At 46.7% G+C, this 19598-nt stretch overlaps 1 long non-coding RNA gene across 1 annotated transcript in view; it reads left to right on the forward strand.

The window, feature by feature from the left end:
* The window catches only part of LOC123761873 (uncharacterized), a 46602-nt gene extending 27218 nt beyond the window's left edge, over positions 1-19384 (forward strand). Inside the window, exons 2-5 of the long non-coding RNA XR_006773271.2 lie at positions 17880-17948; positions 18124-18215; positions 18554-18686; positions 19239-19384. This is a non-coding gene — a long non-coding RNA (uncharacterized lncRNA). The remainder of the gene's footprint in view (positions 1-17879; positions 17949-18123; positions 18216-18553; positions 18687-19238) is intronic.
* The last annotated feature ends 214 nt before the right edge of the window (positions 19385-19598 follow it).

A 19598-nucleotide genomic window follows, 5' to 3' on the forward strand; every position in this document is an offset into this window, starting at 1 on the left:
TCTTCTCTAGGAATGTATCTGTGTATTCCTGACGTATTTATTAAGTATAAAGTACATTTAGCGGTTCTGTTGTGTAACTCTGGTCAGAACCCAGGTAACATTTGTGGGCAAGGTCTTGACTTGGTCAGGAGGACGTGGTCATGGCTAGAAGGATCTGGCCATGACTAGGAGGTTGTGGCCATGACCAGGAGGTTGTGGCCATGACTAGGAGGTTGTGGCCATAACCAGAAGGATGTGGCCATGACTAGGAGGTTGTGGCCATGACTAGAAGGATGTGGCCATGACTAGGAGGTTGTGGCAATGGCTAGGAGGTTGTGGCCACAACCAGAAGGATGTGGCCATGACTAGGAGGTTGTGGCAATGGCTAGGAGGTTGTGGCCATAAGCAGAAGGTTGTGGCCATAACCAGAAGGTTGTGGCCATAACCAGAAGGTTGTGGCCATAACCAGAAGGTTGTGGCCATAACCAGAAGGTTGTGGCCATGGCCATATACTCAAACACAACATTCTGGCACTGGCCGCCGGTATAATACCTATACCAGGACACCGAATGAGAGACCCCGAAGCCGTCTGCATCAGGCATCGCCACGCAGGTCCCCTGGAGGCCGCCCCTGCCGCCAGGACCTGCCTCGTCGCCCACACGCTCTGAGGGAGTCGCCGTAGGAGTGAAGGTAGTGGTCCCTGCCTCTCATCCTAACTCGTTCCTAGACCGTTATACTCGTCTCAGCCAGCACCTTGGACCTCTGTCCGCCCCTTCAGACATTTCTCCAGGTGATGAGGCTCCTCTACGCCGCTGTGGGCGTTCTTCAATCTCTTCCACGTCGTCTGAGAGGTTCTGTCAATGCGTTTAGAACTGGTCAGAAACTTATATTGTACGTAGACTTTATCTACTGCGTACATTATGTTTACTGTATTATCTATCTTCTGCGTGTACTATATTCACGGTAAGGCTGTAACTCACAGCAAGTGTCACGTGAGATACTTACGTGGCAACTTTACAGGACGCGAACGAAGCAATACCAAGTTACAGACAGACAATTACAGAGTACAAAATAAGAGTGTTTATGTAGCCATCTACTGCACGCCATATAACCTGCCCCTCCCACCACTATAACTGTTCACCAGGTTATAGTGATGCAAGGCCAAGCTGGTTACCTTAACAAAGACGTGATTGCCCTTTGGAGCATGTAGGCGGATGCTGTGACAGGCAGAGTGACCGAGATTCAATATTTGCCACAGAGAGAGAGAGAGAGAGAAAGGCAGACAGACAAACAAAGAGACTGAGAATGGGACAGAATGTTATAAGACTATACCGGTGGGCGTAGTATTAAAAGGCCAAACACAGCATACATTCTGCAGCAGTAAACAGTTATCATCTGCTTGTCTAGGGACGTCTTGGCACCTACCCTCAAAGCGGGTTAAATACTTGAATATATTTACACTCAGTGAATTTTTACTACTTTCTTCAGTCTATTGTGCACTTTGCGACGCGAACACACACAAACACACACTCCACCAGTTGGAAGGCGGGACAAAAGAGCCAGAGCTCTACCCCCGCAAGCACAACTAGCTGAGTACACTTAACTGCAGACCAGTATCACTGACAACCATCACCTGTAAAGAGCCTGAAAAAATAATCAGGATAAGACTGATCACAAACTTAGAAAAAAATTAGGGTATGGAAACAAACACCAACATGGGTTCAGAGAAGGGAATTCATGCCTAACAAACTTTCTGTAATTATGTGATAAAGTAACAAGAGTGAGGCAGGACAGGGAAGGTTGGGCAGACTGCATATTTCTGGACTGCCAAAAAGCCTTTGATAAAGTACCGCACAGGAGACTGCTATTCAAACTTGAGAGGCAGGCGCGAGTAAGCGGGAAAGCCCTAGCATGGGTAAAGAATTACTTAACAAGCAGGAGCCAGAGAGTAACAGTCACGGGCGAGAAGTCAGACTGACGAGTGGAGTACCTCAAGGATCGGTGTTGGGACCAGTTCTATTTCTATTATACGTGAACGACATGTCTACAGGAGTCGAGTTCTATTTGTCGATGTTCGCGGATGACGCGAAATTAATGAGACGAGTTGTGATAGACGAGGATTGTAGGTTCCTCCAAGAGGACTTGAACAAGGTGAAGAGATGATCAGAGAAATGACTACTGGAGCTCAACACGAGCAAGTGTATGGTTATGGAAATAGAACTAAGTGACAGGAGACCAAAGGGTCAGTACACAATGAAGGGAAACTTGTGACAATTCGAGAAAGGGATCTGGGAGTGGACGTAACACCTAATCTAACTCCTGAGGCACATATACATCGGATAACGACAGCAGCGTACTCTACGCTAGCAAAAGTTAGAATGTCATTCAGAAACCTAAATAAGGAGGCATTCAGAGCTCTTTACACTACCTACTCAAGACCAATCTTGGAGTATGCAGCCCCGTCATGGAGCCCCACCTAAAGAAACACATTAGGAAACTGGAAAAAGGTTTAGAAATTTGCGACGAGGCTAGTCTCGGAGTTGCATGGGATGGAATATGAAGAGTGCCTGAAGGAACTGAACCTGACGATGTTAGAAAAAATGAGGGAGCGGGGAGATATGATAGCAGTATACAAAATACTCAGGGGGATTGAGAGAGTGGAAATAGACGAAATGGTTGCAGCAGCAGCATCAACCTATTTACAGAACGAGGGTACATGGGGTGGAAGCTGAAAACTCAGATGAATCATAGAGAAGTTAGAAAATTTTCTTTTAGCGTGAGAATAGTGGGGAAATGGAATGAACTTAAGGAGCACATTGTGTCAGCAAACACTATTCATAGCTTTAAAACTAGGTATGATAGGGAAAAAGGACATGAGTCATTGCTTTAAACAACCGGCGGCTAGAATGGCGGGATCCAAGAGCCACCGCTCGATCCTGCAGGCACAAATAGGTGAGTACACACACAAGAGGCGGGACCAAGGAGCCAATGTTCAACCCCCGCAAGCACAAATAGGCGAGTATAAATAGGTAAGTAAACACACCGTGTTTCCCTCTCCGGAGGTGAAAGCCTTCAGGACAGCGCCAACAGAGGACTCGCTCTCTCCCAAGCTGGAGGCTCCAGTGATTTCCCTCCTGTGGCCACATTTGTCTCGCTGACAGAGCTCGGCGCTCTCTTTTGTCTGAGTGAGAGTTTTCCTGGCAGTGTGTGTGTTTATTTACCTAATTGTGCTTGCGGGGATTGAGCTCTGGCTCTTTGGTCCCGCCTCTCAACTGTCATTCAGCTAATGTACAGGTTCCTGCGCCTACTGGGCTCTATCATATCTACACTTGAAGCTGCGTATAGAGTCAGCCTCCACCACATCACTGCCTAATGCATTCCATTAGGGAATGGAAGCCTCCACACACATTTCATTAGTGTGTATGTGTGTGTGCCTCTCAGAGTTCATATGGAGGAAGACTACCTTTCTCACTGTACTTCTGGGGGTGGGCCCCTTTCACTGCACTTCTGGGGGTGGGCCCTCTCACTGCACTTCTGAGGGAGAGCTCCTCTCGGATTTCTTATGTGGAAGGACCATTTACTTCAAAGTTTACTTCAAGGATAAAATAATAATTGTAACACATTAGTAGCAGGGAAGAAAAACAGGCCATCAGACAAATTCTTCTCGATAAACATGAAGACTATATCAACTGAAGACCAAGGAAGAAAAAAATTATTTTTAATGAAAATGTCTGATGTGGACTAGATAATTCTTCTAGAAATGTTCCTGGCTAAGCACACATATGTGCTGCCGTAGAGGGTTCGACTCTGTGTAGGAAGAAAGTGAAGGCTACTGGTAGGATCCCATCGTCTTAGAATGATCCTGTAGATCAGAGTTCAAGGACTCTTCCGGGGGATCAAGCAAGCGCTGTATAGCGGTTCCTCCTTCGCCTGAGTGAAAGGTCCCCAGGTCGCACTTCTGGGCACCCTGTTGGAAGACTCGGGCAACACAGTGTGGCCTTTGTATGTCACCAGCAGAATCAAGTAGCGGGACAACAGCTACAACAGCAGCAGCCACAGCAGCAACCACAACAACCACAACAACAACAACATCAGCCACAGCAACAAGGGGAGACTCAGGTCGGTGCCAGTAACATAACACCCACATGCAGCATAGTTGAAACTAAATCTGCCAGTGTTGCACTATACCGTTGGTACACAACATGCAGCCTTCAGGGCAATCTTCTCAAACAAACCCAGATTTCGTACCAAAATACAGAGCTGCTATATACTCATCAATACACAATGAAAGCTTTATCGACCATAAGAACCATGGCCTCACCTTTGCAATGAGCTCTCCAACCACACCGAAAAAAGCTGCAGATGGCGTTAACTGAGCGCTTGACGAAGTTTATATTCTGAAGCCTCGGATACCAAGAGGGAGCTCCATTGATGTATGGAAACATGCAGTTGTGATAGCCTAACCTCCGGGAACACGCCTGGCGGCTGCCTGCTTCTCTCTCTGGAGCCTAGCGTTGCCATATTTCCGTCCCACCCGAGGTAAATTGTGACTTTCTTGAGGTCCCACTTGAAGGACAAGCACCTGGAGGATGACCTTGAGGACCATCCCACATGATGGGGCATGCATCTGGCAGGACCATCCTGCCTACCTCCACTGGAACTAGATATCTCATCCAGAAGCAAAGTACAATGCCTTAAGCCAAATTGATGCTTTAGTCAGAGATCGCTCCCTTTCCCAGATTATTTACACTGATGGATCCTTGCATCAGTTCCATGGTGCAGCTGGAAGTGCAGTTGTTGTGACAGGGAGAGATGGTTCCTTCTCCCATGAGTGTGGAGCGCGTCTAAGTAACTGGGCCTCCACTCTTCAAACAGAATTGGTTGTCATAATCTTTGCACTCGAGCGCGTATATGAATCCAAAGTTGACACGCTAATTGTAAGTGACTCCTTGTCATCCTTGACTGCCCTCAGTTCCCCAAGGCATAACTGTGACGTGCTTATCTCTGAAGCTAGACACAGATATAATGAAATAATCACTGATGACGTCAGAGTTTGTCTCCTGTGGATTCCTTCCCATATTGGTCTCCGAATGCATGATAGAACTGATAAGTTGGCCAAGACTTTTGCTCGTAAAGAGGGAATTGACTACCAACTTGGACTGCCTTTGAGCAGCCTGAGGGCAGCAATATCCCAGGAACGTCAACAAAATCTCGTAGACTTGAGGCAAAGGGAAATTCACACCAATTATTTCATCAATTATCATTCTATTATGCGGGAAGAACCGCACGTCTATGGGTCATCCAATAATGTTAGCAGACTTCTAGATGTTACCACTGCTAGGCTTAGGCTCGGCTACAAGTACCTTTGGGAGTTTGTAACATCTGCTGATGTAGATTTGACTAAATGTAAACTCTGTTAGCAGAACTATTCGCATAATTTGTGTCATTATATAAAGGAATGTGAAAAAATCGCGGAATTCAGAGATAACACAATCAATGGAGTCCAAGAAATGTGTAAGTACTTCATTCATAATAATGTACTGCCGGGAATCTTAGCGAAGTATTCAAAATTTGCTTACAGTAGGTAATGCATGCACATGACTGTAAAGCTGCCGCCCAGTTGGGTGGGTGTGCAGCAAGACTAGTAACTGTGTGACTCACCATAGATGTAAAGTGCCTTGTACAGTGACTGTTGTGAGCCTCTTGTTGATCACTTGTGATATAAAAAGATTATTGATATGTATATGTATTTGTGTAAATGATTGTACATATATGCACAGGTGTATGTAACATTATCAATTGTGTAACTAGCGTCAAAAGATTGTCACTTGCTTAGCTAAACGAACTCTGGGGTTCAGTTCCTGAATCCATTACGTGCCTCTGTAACCCTTGCCACCACTGTCCACGGATTGGGTATGGGGTGCATAATAAAGAAAGAAATTGAGTTGACATCAATGTGTCCTTCAAACATCAAGGGTTCCTCACCTCTGGATATATTATTGCCTTTTAGGTATACGATAAATGTGGATTGTATTTAATGACACAAAATTTGCCAGCTTTCGTTGATTTATGATTTTATTAGTTTTTTATTTTATTTTAGGGAAAGGTCTCTCCCTGCTAGGGCTCTGCTCTCTCACAATAACTTGAGCGGTATTGTACCTTCCTGCGCCTGCACGACCCGTCCCTTGAACCCGTGGTGGGCGGGGGTCAGTGTTCCTGGCGTGTGGGCGGTGGGTGGGGAGGCCGTGGTGGGCGGGGGTCAGTGGTCCTGGCGTGTGGGCGGTGGGTGGGGAGGCCGTGGTGGGCGGAGGTCAGTGGTCCTGGCGTGTGGGCGGTGGGTGGGGAGGCCGTGGTGGGCGGGGGTCAGTGGTCCTGGCGTGTGGGCGGTGGGTGGGGAGGCCGTGGTGGGCGGAGGTCAGTGGTCCTGGCGTGTGGGCGGTGGGTGGGGAGGCCGTGGTGGGCGGGGGTCAGTGGTCCTGGCGTGTGGGCGGTGGGTGGGGAGGCCGTGGTGGGCGGGGGTCAGTGGTCCTGGCGTGTGGGCGGTGGGTGGGGAGGCCGTGGTGGGTGGGGGTCAACGTTCCTGGTGTGTGGGCGGTGGGTGGGGTGACCGTGCTCCTGGTGGGTGGGGAAGGTCATGTATAATTCTGCAGGCTGTATATTCCTCTGTATGTGTGCAAGTGCTGGTCAACACTTGCACCTGTGACGGCCGACCAAGCGTCCAGAGTCTCTGGATGCACACACTACTGAAGCGAGTACTGTGAGCCTCCGACTACCAAAAGACTGATCTACTGCTGTTGAACGCTTGACTGCAACCCGTTCTCGCAAATTTAATAAGTCAATATTGACTTATTAGTTGCGTGCATAGGTGACATACTAAACATAATAGTTTCCCTTGAAAAGCATCATAGAAAACACCGACCTTATCTAACCTACTTAGTATGTTAAAATAAGCATCTTATAGCTTCGTAATTACAATTGTTACTTAACCTATTATAGGTATAGGTTAGGTAATAATTGTAATTATGAAGCAATAAAATGCTAATCTTAACATACTAAGAAGGTTAGGTAAGGTTGGTGTTTTCTATGAAGCTTTTCAAGGGAAACTATTATGTTTAGTATGTCACCTATGCACATATTTAATAAGTCAATATTGACTTATTAAATTTGCGAGAACGGGTTGTTGACTGTTAACCCAGGCTACGACTCCCTACGACTCCCTCCTCGGCGTCACATTTTCCGGACTACCTAAGCCAGTGAGCTCAGGTAGTCACTGATCCTTATACTGGGATCATGACGGGGTACATGATCCCAGTTTTCACACTGCGCCACTAACTGCATCTCTCTTTCCTAGCCTCGGCACTTAACACCAGCTATGTGTAAAGCTCAGAAGCAATCGTTTTGGAACAGCCCCATCGTACAGAGAGTAACTACGATGTGCTTCCGAATTACACCAACACAACGTGAGATCGCTCGACTCAGAGGAGTGATGGCTCCCCATGCTGGGGAGTGTCTATTAGAGACCCCCTTTGTCAACAACGATCACATATCTCAAGAAATAAACCCTCCATATTATAGTGACCCTTCACCTTTTCTGACTGAATTCACACTGAATATAGATGCATTTGCAGTGAGGCAGACTGACAGATGTGGCCAGTATACAGCCCGTCCCCTGGCATGGAACGTCATGGCTGCCACTCAAACCAGTCAATGTCAGTGACATGATCAATGACCCGGGAAAGGGAATCATCAAAGCCCTCTAAGAATTGGATCATCAACATAAGTTTGTCCTCGTTGCCTCAGAGACCCTTGGCTGCCAGCATCCTTGTCCAGCGCCTGAGTGTGGCGACACGGAAAAGAAACTCTCACCGGATCCTCGGTATACCTGTCCGTCGTTCGAGGACCTATACAGCATTTGTCCAGTTGCTGTGTACCTTTCATGTTACCATCCTTGCATAATGAAGCTTCAGATCAAGAAATAAATATGTATAGTTTGTAGAGGAATACAACATACACCATACAAGTGAATGGTGTCACTAACACCTGTACTCTGGGACTCACAAACACTAGTAGGGGTGACACCTGTCGTCTTGTGTGAGTCTACGTTAGTCTCTACAGTTGTACATGTGACTTATATTTTCCTGAAGATGATGGGCTATATACTGATCTTCCTTAAGATGATGAGCCTTATACTGATCTTCGTTCGCATATATGAGTTACGTCACCCCTCCTCCCCAGCCATTTGAGGGGCCCCTCACACTGAGAGAGTGCCCTTGACTAAGAGAAAGGGTAAGGGAAGAGGGAGGAAGCTTTTAAAATGTGGAGTATAGTGGAACGCTTCCCTCCCCCCGATTGCTCCACGGTAGGGGGTGCCACGCCCTCTCTATATACAGTAGGGGGTTACAACGGGGGGGAAGGGAAGTGCCATATAAGACATAACAAAGGGGAGGAGTAGAACCATGGGGTTAGAGATTTTGGTGTTAACTTTAAAGAAATTATATAATTTGGTGAATTTTATTTGTGTGGATTTCTGTATTCCGGTATCTTCATTGATGTCCTCGGCTCTAGTGTTAACATTGATGTTCTCGGGGCTCTAGTGTTAACATTGATGTTCTCGGGGCTCTAGTGTTAACATTGATGTTCTCGGGGCTCTAGTGTTAACATTGATGTACTCGGCTCTAGTGTTAACATTGATGTTCTCGGGGCTCTAGTGTTAACATTGATGTTCTCGGGGCTCTAGTGTTAACATTGATGTTCTCGGGGCTCTAGAGTTAACATTGATGTACTCGGCTCTAGTGTTAACATTGATGTCCTCGGGGCTCTAGTGTTAACATTGATGTCCTCGGCTCTAGAGTTAACATTGACGTCCTCGGGGTTCCAGTGTCAACATTGACGTCGCCGTGTGTAATCTGGATACAACACTCGAGGTGTGTCCCTTCGTAAGCTCATGGCGCAGTGGCACTGGTTGGGACTGGGCAGTACTGGGTAACAGTGATTGGGTCTGGGTGGCACTGGGTGGCACTCATCATTTACCTCTGCCTCTCCACTGGACCTCTAAATCGCGGAAATGACGTCGCAAGGAAATCTGGATCTTGGTGTAGAGAGGGGGGCGGGGTGGAGGGGTTGGGAGGGAATAGTGGGGGAAATGGATAGAGGGGTAAGCAGTGAGGGTTGTAGAGAGAGGGAGTGTGGGGATGGGTGAGGGACGATTTATGGAGTTGAAAATGAGAGTAGAGGAAGAGAGGTATATTAACAGAAGGTACAACGCATTGGTCTAAGTTCGAGTCCTGGCCGGGGGAGGATTGTCTGGGCGCTGAATGGTAACTGGTCGCCTCTGCTCACCCAGCAGTAATTGGGTACCTGGTTGTTAACCCATCATCGGGAGACGGAGTGGGAGGGAGAGAGTTAGGTAAGCTCTTAGAGAGAGGGAGAGTGAGTAAGGTAAGGTCAGCTCGTGAGGAGGGAGCAAGAGAGAGAGATTAAGGTAGGGAAGGGGGGTGCAGGTAACCTTAACTTTACCTTTATCTAAACCACATTCCATCAACAGCCACATGTTCCACTGGACATAAAATATAACATTAAACTGCTTCGTGAAGGACATAAGTTTCCCCCGCACTGTCACCCAGCAGTGTAAACAACACCCCACTGTGTGTCACCCAGCAGGGTAAACAACACCCCACTGAGTGTCACCCAGCAGTGTAAACACCCCACTGTGTGTCACCCAGCAGTGTAAACAACACCCCACTGTGTGTCACCCAGCAGGGTAAACAACACCCCACTGAGTGTTACCCAGCAGTGTAAACAACCCACTGTGTGTCACCCAGCAGGGTAAACAACACCCCACTGTGTGTCACCCAGCAGGGTAAACAACACCCCACTGAGTGTCACCCAGCAGAGTAAACAACCCACTGTGTGTCACCCAGCAGTGTAAACAACCCACTGTGTGCCACCCAGCAGTGTAAACAACCCACTGTGTGTCACCCAGCAGTGTAAACAACCCACTGTGTGTCACCCAGCAGTGTAAACAACACCCCACTGAGTGTCACCCAGCAGAGTAAACAACGCACTGTTTGTCACCCAGCAGTGTAAACAACCCACTGTGTGTCACCCAGCAGTGTAAACAACCCACTGTGTGTCACCCAGCAGTGTAAACAACCCACTGTGTGTCACCCAGCAGTGTAAACAACCCACTGTGTGTCACCCAGCAGTGTAAACAACCCACTGTGTGTCACCCAGCAGTGTAAACAACCCACTGTGTGTCACCCAGCAGTGTAAACAACGCACTGTGTGTCACCCAGCAGTGTAAACAACCCACTGTGTGTCACCCAGCAGTGTAAACAACCCACTGTGTGTCACCCAGCAGTGTAAACAACCCACTGTGTGTCACCCAGCAGTGTAAACAACCCACTGTGTGTCACCCAGCAGTGTAAACAACCCACTGTGTGTCACCCAGCAGTGTAAACAACCCACTGTGTGTCACCCAGCAGTGTAAACAACCCACTGTGTGTCACCCAGCAGTGTAAACACCCCACTGAGTGTCACCCAGCAGAGTAAACAACGCACTGTGTGTCACCCAGCAGTGTAAACACTCCACTGTGTGTCACCCAGCAGTGTAAACAACCCACTGTGTGTCACCCAGCAGTGTAAACAACACCCCACTGTGTGTCACCCAGCAGTGTAAACACCCCACTGTGTGTCACCCAGCAGTGTAAACAACCCACTGTGTGTCACCCAGCAGTGTAAACAACCCACTGTGTGTCACCCAGCAGTGTAAACACCCCACTGAGTGTCACCCAGCAGAGTAAACACCCCACTGTGTGTCACCCAGCAGTGTAAACACCCCACTGTGTGTCACCCAGCAGAGTAAACACCCCACTGTGTGTCACCCAGCAGAGTAAACACCCCACTGTGTGTCATCCAGCAGGGTAAACACCCCCCACCCCCCCGCACTGAGTGTCACCCAGCACGGTAAACACCCAGTACTGAGTTCAGCTGCTATATTCGAACTTTCAGTACCAGGAATATTTACTTTAATAACTTCGAGTTAGATATGCTTCCCCATTAGTTATTACTAGCAGAAAAATGTTACCACATATAATAGCTAAATACCAGCTTTAAATTTTGCAATTTTGTATCTGTTATTGATTTCCATGATGTCTTGAGACAGTTGCCGGCCTAATAGTGCACTTGTGAGGACCTCTGGCACTTGGGAGCATGATGTCTTGAGACAGTTGCCGGCCTAATAGTGCACTTGTGAGGACCTCTCTGGCACTTGGGAGCCTTCGCGCCAATCAGCTGTCATTTGTAAACACTTCTGACACGTGGTAGCATTAGCGGGAAACAGCTGACGTGTGTAAACAAAAAAATCATTTGACAATGCATCTCCGTTATAGATGTGTCGGTCGCTAATAACGACCCCGCCGTTATAGATGTGTCGGTCGCTAATAACGACCCCGCCGTTATAGATGTGTCGGTCGCTAATAACGACCCCACCGTTATAGATGTGTCGGTCGCTAATAACGACGCCGCCGTTATAGATGTGTCGGTCGCTAATAACGACGCCGCCGTTATAGATGTGTCGGTCGCTAATAACGACGCCGCCGTTATAGATGTGTCGGTCGCTAACCCGTTAGAGTAACGAGAGACATTACCATAATCCGCCTTCATTAGCAAGGCGAGGAATTCAAATCAACAGTAAATTTTAACAAAAACAATAACATTTTGTCTTACCTTAACCAGTTTCCTGCCTTGATGTGGCCGTCTCTAGTTCGACCCACCTGTTACCTCCCAGTACCTTATCTAGTTCGACCCACCTGTTAGCACATTTTTCTAGTTCGACCCACCTGTTAGCTTCCACTACCTTATCTAGTTCGTCATACCTGTTACCTCCTATTACCTTATCTAGTTCGTCCCACTTATTTACCACTAGTATTCTGAAAGATAACTTATGTTTACTTTACATCTGTGACTTTTCGTTCTGTTTCTAAACAGTAAATTATTATTTTTATTATTAACATCTTTATTGGCAAAATTAATTGCAATTTTGCCTAATCTGAGGAATTCAATTAAGCCTTATTAAAGTGAGGATAATGCTGGTATTCACTGTCACGCAGGACAGAGGGTCGTACACAAGACAATAGGTCTAAACTGTAGGCTAAAGCACATATATATCATGGCTACAATCAATGTTTTAATGTATGGATATGTGAAAACAACTTTCTATTGTGCACTGCCACACAAGGCCAGGGATGGGTTCATAGTGATGCAGCTTAGAAGTAATAATTATAAAATTGCTTTTCATTGTTTAAAATGGACAAGCAAATTTTGGATAAATTCTTAGGATGTCGTCCAGAACACCTGAGTCAATAAAATAGTTACACAGTTGGTGGTACAAGAGGCCAGGAGGTCTAAAGTCCTTTACGGTTTCACATTCATCAATATAGTGTTTTAGTGAATGCATTAAAGGTTTATCACAGAGTTTACAATCTGAATATTCTGGTAGTGGTTCAGCCTCACTAACCTGCCAGATATGTCTATACCCAAGGCGATTTACTGCAATGACTACATCACATTGCCTGGCCCGGTTACTGTGCTGACCATACAAATACCTATTATTACAAAAGTTGTCATAGCTTTCGATACTGCAGCTTTCAGGTCTCTGGGCATTTCTTAGTTCTTCTAAATCTGAATTAATTTCTTTAATTTATATGTTTCTAATAATTGCATTAGATAGTCCAAAGTCATAATCAATGTTTTCTTTCCTGCAAGCCTCATTGGCCAATCGATCTACAAAGTCATGTTTTCTAACTCCAACAATGGAGGGGATCCACACAAATTTTATACAAGAGTTATTATCATTGGCAATAATTACATTCCATTTAATATTACGAGCTACTTCCGACATACATTGTGATGGGTTATTTAAGGACTGTAGAGCACTTTTAGAGTCACAGAATATCACTCCACCACCATTGAGCTTTAGGTACTCAGTGGCTAGATAAATACCCAATAGCTCAGTCTGTGTCGTGCTTGCCTAGTTGTTCAATCTCTGTGTACTAGACATTATCATTTCATTCCCTTTATATACTGCACATGCACAACCAGTGCATGTGCAGTATACCAGTGCCTAACAGTAAATAAGCTTTTTTGTATGCTATGAATATATCCACAATCATATACGTTATGATCAGGTCTCCTCTTCGTTCTTCCAACTCAACATAACTTTAAAGTTATGTTGAGTTAGTTCCATTTCCCTGCCGTCGTGAGTCGGTTATATTTGGTATCATTATATCATCGGTTATATTATTTGATCTTGTTTTATTTGTGCTGCCAAGGCGTGGAATCCATGGAGTCTCTGCATATCCCAATACTTGTCTCATGTACGTGGTGTATATAATACCTCGAATGGTCTCTTTTTTTAGGCGAAAAAAGAAAGAAAATGTTTTCATTTTTTTCTGTCTCCCCCCTCCCCCCCTTTCCCCTTCCTGGTGCCTATATTCATCTAGCAGAACACAGGTTGGTGGTAGGAAGTCGACTGTGGATTGCATCCTGGGTAGAGGTCAGTAGTTGGCCTCAGCCAGGGAGAGGTCAGCCAGTAGTAACTATAGGAAACCAATTTCTAAACAACCAAATGCATGTTTAGGTTGGTGTGACAGCGTAGACCACTAGTACACAGCTGCCCCTGTGACCCCAGCAGAGGGCTGATGACACAGCCTCAGCCTCCACACGTCACCCTCCGCCCGGTGTGTAGAGTCATCACAAGAGTCATCGCGTCCAGCGAGCCTCGGGACCTGTGGCCAGCAGCCTGCAGGAGTGCTCTCACCTTGGCATCTCCGGCGCCGCCCACGTCGCCTGCTGCTGGCGCCCCGGCCGACGCTGGCGCCCACGGGTGGGTCCCCAACAACACCTCTGTGAACTATGAGCCCACGCCACGCCCTCTCCCTCCATCCGCCTCCTGGGGTGGTGGTGGTCGTGATAGCTTACAAGCTCGGTTAATAGTTGAAATGAGGAGAAATAATTGCGATAACAAAGGGGATGGACGTGAGTAGGAGCACAGACAAGGTGGTCTGTGTGTCGACTGGACTATGAGGCCAGCACACACACACGAAGTGGCCAGGAGGAAGATGGGCAGACTCTGGAATATCTCTCAAGAGGAACAATGTCCTCGCAGACTTGAGAAGCTGCGGAGAACAGGGTTCAGTGTCGCCATGTTATCCAATATCTGGCCGTCTTCCTCGAGAGATGTCATCCTTGTCTCGTCGACCCCAAGACTGAATTAGGGTTTTTTCAGACCCATTCGAGAAAATTATAACCCGGGGTAATTATAAGGTTTGATCTGCAGTAATGATTCAGTGTTTTGTGTCCGGCGGCGGTGGGTGTTTGGGGCGTAGTCTTTATGTCTGTTTTACCTTGGCATATGGTGACTCCTCGCCCACACCTTGTCAGCTCTCCCAAGGTTTCTCTCTCTCTCTCTCTCTCTCTCTCTCTCTCTCTCTCTCTCTCTCTCTCTCTCTCTCTCTCTCTCTCTCTCTCTCTCTCTCTCTCTCTCTCTCTCTCTTTCTTTCTTCTCTTTCTTCTCTCTTCTCTCTTCTCTCTCTCTCTCACCATTCCTTCCCCACAGTCCCATCCCAAATCCTTATCCTGATCCCTTCCCAGTGGCATATAGTTGTAATGGCTTTGCGCTTTCCCCCTGATAACTTCCTCCCTCTCTCACTTTTTATTCTTCTTCATCTTCTTCTCCCGACGCTCCAAGCCACTGGATATGTACATGTGTCTTTTTGTATGTGTTCGTCAGATTATATATTTCCTGAGACATGTTAAAAGACTTAGCGCTTCCGCTTCCTACGGGTCATTGTAAGCTTTACCTTCTAGGTTACCTGGAACACGACCCGCTAATCGGTTTACAACCATGTCCTCGATTACTGCTGGGTGAATATGGGTTATAACAGTTCAAGATCGGGCCACCGTGCCCAGGGGTCTAACCCGGCCGAAATTGGTCGCAGGGCGTGAAGGCGGAAGTGCTACCACTGCGCCACCTTCAGTTATGTTCTGTTGATTCACTCATGTGTTGCTGCCACTTCTGAACCTTGTGTTGCGCTCGGTGTTGTTGTCTGGGGTGTTGGTGGTGGTGGTGGTGTTGATGGTGGTGATGGTGGTGGTGGTGTGCTGGTTGTGGTGGTGTTGGTGGTGGTGTTGGTTGTGGTGGTTGTGGTGGTGCTGGTGGTGCTGGTGGTGGTGTTAGTGGTGCTGGTGGTTGTGATGGTGCTGGTGATAGTGCTGGTGGTGCTGGTGCTGGTGGTGGTGTTGGTGGTGCTGGTGGTTGTGGTGGTGCTGGTGCTGGTGGTGGTGTTGGTGGTGCTGGTGCTGGTGGTGGTGTTGGTGGTGATGGTGCTGGTGGTGGTGCTACACTTACTGGACACCAAGGCCGCCGCCTCCAAGGTCTACCACTCGGTTAGATTATTCTATCTCCTATTTACTTACTGCTTTAATTTTGTTTTATCCCTTTTATTTGGTCAGTCCTTTGTCGTTGGTCAGTACTTAGTGCATTGCTAACTTTGTATTACATATTACATGACATATAGACCTGAAGTTTAAAGGTCTTCAACTTCGCCCAGGTCATTGCCTATTTATGTATCCTGATGTGTCCGATGTATTCCTTAATTATGTCCAAACTCATCAATATGTATCTGTTATACATATGTTTTAAATCTCATCATTCTTAACTTTATGTTTTGAATGTTGCAAGTTAGACTTACTGTTTTTTTTTTGTCCAATCACAATGTAACAATTTTTTGTTCCTGGTAATTAGTGTATCCTAATTGATTAAACATAAAATGTATAGAAAATGGTTATTATTCCCCCTATAACTGTGCTTTTGGCATCAGGATAATTATATTTTAAATTATACTTATTTCCAATGATACAAACGGGGGAATTATATCTCTTGGTTCACAGAAAGTCAGATCAAATAACGTATGAATCAAAAATTGACATGTCTTTATATTAAAGTTAAACAATAGTTTCCACAGAAGATTTAGAAGTGACTAAAGAGTTTTGAGATATACCATTATATTACAAATCACTTATAAATCAGCCGTGAATGTGGTCTCCAGGCGTGTGTTCGTAAGTATTCTTGGTACCAGCATTTAAAGTTGAGTATAACCTGGTATAACCTGGTATAACCTGCTCGCCTTGCTCCTCTGAGTACGCTTCCATGTTCTCCTTGAATTGATGAAGATGCACATTAAGGATGTTGACCTGTAGAGACGTCTTGATGCACCTCATTGTGCCGTAAAGCTTCAGCAGAGTCTTAACCAGGTCTGTGTACTCGTCGGCTTGGTCATTGCCTGGGGAATTAAGCCCCAAAACCTACAAAGCTGTTCCTGGTCACTTTCTCTTTCTTAGTAAGCTTCTTGGATGAATTACTTGTTCTCCGGGATCTTTATCTGTCGTCCTACGAAGACACCGGCTTTTACCTTTGCCTCTGACAGCTGAGGGAAGAAGACTTGAAGATACTTGAAGGCTGTCGACTTCATATCTAGAGCTGTGACACATTGTTTCAGGTGTCCCAGTTTGCTGTGCAGTGGTGACATGAGCACCTTCCAGGGGTCCACCAGAGGGATCCACTTGACGAAGATCCTCCCCGCAGAGAACTCGGTCTGCTGTGGCCTGTCCCGCCTGTGGTAATGATCCGCGGTGTCTGCTCTCCTGAAGGCAAACGTAACAGGGAAAACTTGCTAAAACCGTCTTTGAGACTCGTCAGTCATATCATGAATCTGAAGTCTTCGAAGACCTGGCAGCCGTACTCATCCCGGCCGTCCACTTGGCCCACAACGGACAGAAACGGTGCACTTAAACACGCCAACCTAACCTGGTGATTTTGACGTCAAAACACGATGTATTACTTGAGAGGACAGGTTGGCTCATCATAGTCCAAGGTACGCAGCTCGGTCTTGATGCTATTGTAATGCACCTCTTTACATCTTCAAATCCTTGGACTTAATGCACCTCTTTGAGATGCACCGAGTAAGCCAGGGTCTTCATCCAGGTCTGGGATCACGATCCCTGATCGTTCCCGAGATCAGGCTCCTGATCTAATAGATCAGGCTCCTGATCCCATTTTCAGCAGCCTTGAAAACCTTACACACATACATCAAAGCAGATGGTTCCACCGAGTACATCTTCACTCTTCTCTTGGTAAGCTGGCCGCGGGCATAGTAAAATGCGTCCATCGGATGCTCGCAGCCTCTTGACACGTCTCTGAACCTGTCGCTATGTATCTCCTAAGGCAGCTGGAACTACACTGAACTGGTGGGCTTAAGGCTCTTGTATTTATACTATATATATTACTGGGAATTTCTAGAAAGTTCTAGATGTTACTCCAAGTTCACTCAACACTGAATCTACCTCCTGGGATGTTCTGGGAAAAAGGTAAATTTCAAATTATCACCGTCGTGGTCACCGTCCTGTCACACAAGCAAAGTTTGTGGGGAATAAGAGTTAATAATATCTATTCTTTAGAGGCATCAGCACTTACAATACAACACTACACAGGAACAACAACAAATAGTGTTGCACAGTAAATTGTCTGCAACAGTGCAGAGTTTGCCGTCTTCTGTGCAATATTGATTGTCAAAGCTAAGTAATACCATTATTATCGAATAGCCGTGAGGCAGATTCGAAACTATGGTTCGAATCCACTAATGTGAAACCTAAATGGTGTATTTCTTTTCTTTGCTTCGATTACGAATTACATTTTTATATCAGAATTTTGTAAGACTATATCAAACTATATTGACCTCTGTTTTGCAAAATGTCAAATGCTTTTGACATTGACGTCCCTCAACACAAGCTGATGAATCCCCCACCAGATTATTAATTAATTAATACATTGGCCTTGACAGGGAGTGGTGAGTATTAGTGTGCCTGAGGACCTGGCGGTGAAGTGACTTCAGGACTCACTCCGCCTCCAGGTGAGTTTCTACATCCGCCGGGTTCACAATCACTTCTTATTTACACTCTTCTTATTCCTCCTCCTCCTCTCCCACTTCTCCTCTTCCTTCTCCACCCACTCCTCCTCCTCCTGTTGTTGGCGTCGGGATGACCTTGACAAGGTACACTAATATCGTCTGGGTGTTTGTTCTCCAGGCCTCAACAGCACCGCCGACACTGTCAGTCTGCCAGAAGCAAGGGCGTCACTGTTGCCTCAGCTTTATGTACAGTCACGTAGCTCTACCCACGTAAGTGTACTTGAAGAGCGGACGTCAGGTCCTGGGCCACGCCTCGCAACGCGTGGCCCACGAGCTGGCCGTCTGACAGGGCGTTTGTGGCCATGGCAATAGGCGCCCCCACGCCTCGGTCGCCTATCACCACGGCTCCCGACTCCCCCTTGTTTCTTGTAGTAAATCCTTGAACTTTCTGTAATTTTTATTTTCTGTTTTTTCAAATTGAGATTCTACACTTGAGTCAACATATTCCTAAGTCAAAATATTGTCAAAGTATCTGAAAGTTACATAAAACTGAAAACTTTAAAAGTGAAAACCAAATCACGACCAAATAAGTAAATTTTCGTGACCAGCACAGAAGACCCAGATGGAATAGTGTCAGCGGGAGTGACACGGACACGAGGAACAGAACATAAGCACCAACAAGAACAACAAATGTTAGGACAGCAGCAGAAGTAGCTGCGTCTCCATATGTGGGCAGCCAAGGTTGGTAATGTACGGCCACCGCCTGCTCCCTGCTCCCTTACCTGGTCTTGTTATTATCTCTCTCTCTCTCTCTCTCTCTCTCTCTCTCTCTCTCTCTCTCTCTCTCTCTCTCTCTCTCTCTCTCTCTCTCTCTCTCTCTCTCTCTCTCTCTCTCTCTCTCTCTCTCTCTCTCTCTCTCTCTCTCTCTCTCTCTCTCTCTCTCTCTCTCTCTCTCTCTCTCTCTCTCTCTCTCTCTCTCTCTCTCTCTCTCTCTCTCTCTCTCTCTCTCTCTCTTCATTTGTCCATTGAGGCTCTGTGGTCTGCCTTGTAACTTGTAATCCCCTTGGCCTGTACCTTCCTACATTTGTGTGACTGCATCAGGAGGAGCGGGAGGCTGTACTCCTCCAAATGTGCTTGCAGGATCGAGCAGCTGAATCTCCACCATTCGGCTATTGTGAGATCAGTACAATGACTCTTTTATTTACATTGAAAACTGTGTGTCGACTTAGCCTCGACCACGACTTCATGCAGTCCTTTTCACTATTTTTCAAACTGAAATGTGTTTTTCTGCAGTGTGTGTGCGGGGCCGGGCGCGCGTGATGGGGAGGGAGGGCGCGCGTCCTCCAGCGCCCAGGTGGCCCGCCCGAGCAACAAGCCAAGAACGTCTGCAATACACTCCTCGACAAAAAAACAAAACATAAATAAACTTACTACGCATCTTTGTCCGTTTTTAGTAAAGATGTTTATCCCTTCTGCCCGCTGACCCCCTGACACCCACTCCTGGCCCCTGACACCCACTCCTGACCCCTGACACCCACTCCTGACCCCTGACACCCACTCCTGGTCCCTACATAGCTCACATTCGCCCTTCCCCCCCTCCCCCGCCCTTCCCTAACTCTTTAACCCTGGCTCCTAGCTCTTCCCCTAACCCCC

The sequence above is a fragment of the Procambarus clarkii genome, chromosome 24 (assembly GCF_040958095.1).
Source record: "Procambarus clarkii isolate CNS0578487 chromosome 24, FALCON_Pclarkii_2.0, whole genome shotgun sequence".
NCBI classification, from domain to species: Eukaryota; Metazoa; Arthropoda; class Malacostraca; order Decapoda; family Cambaridae; genus Procambarus; species Procambarus clarkii.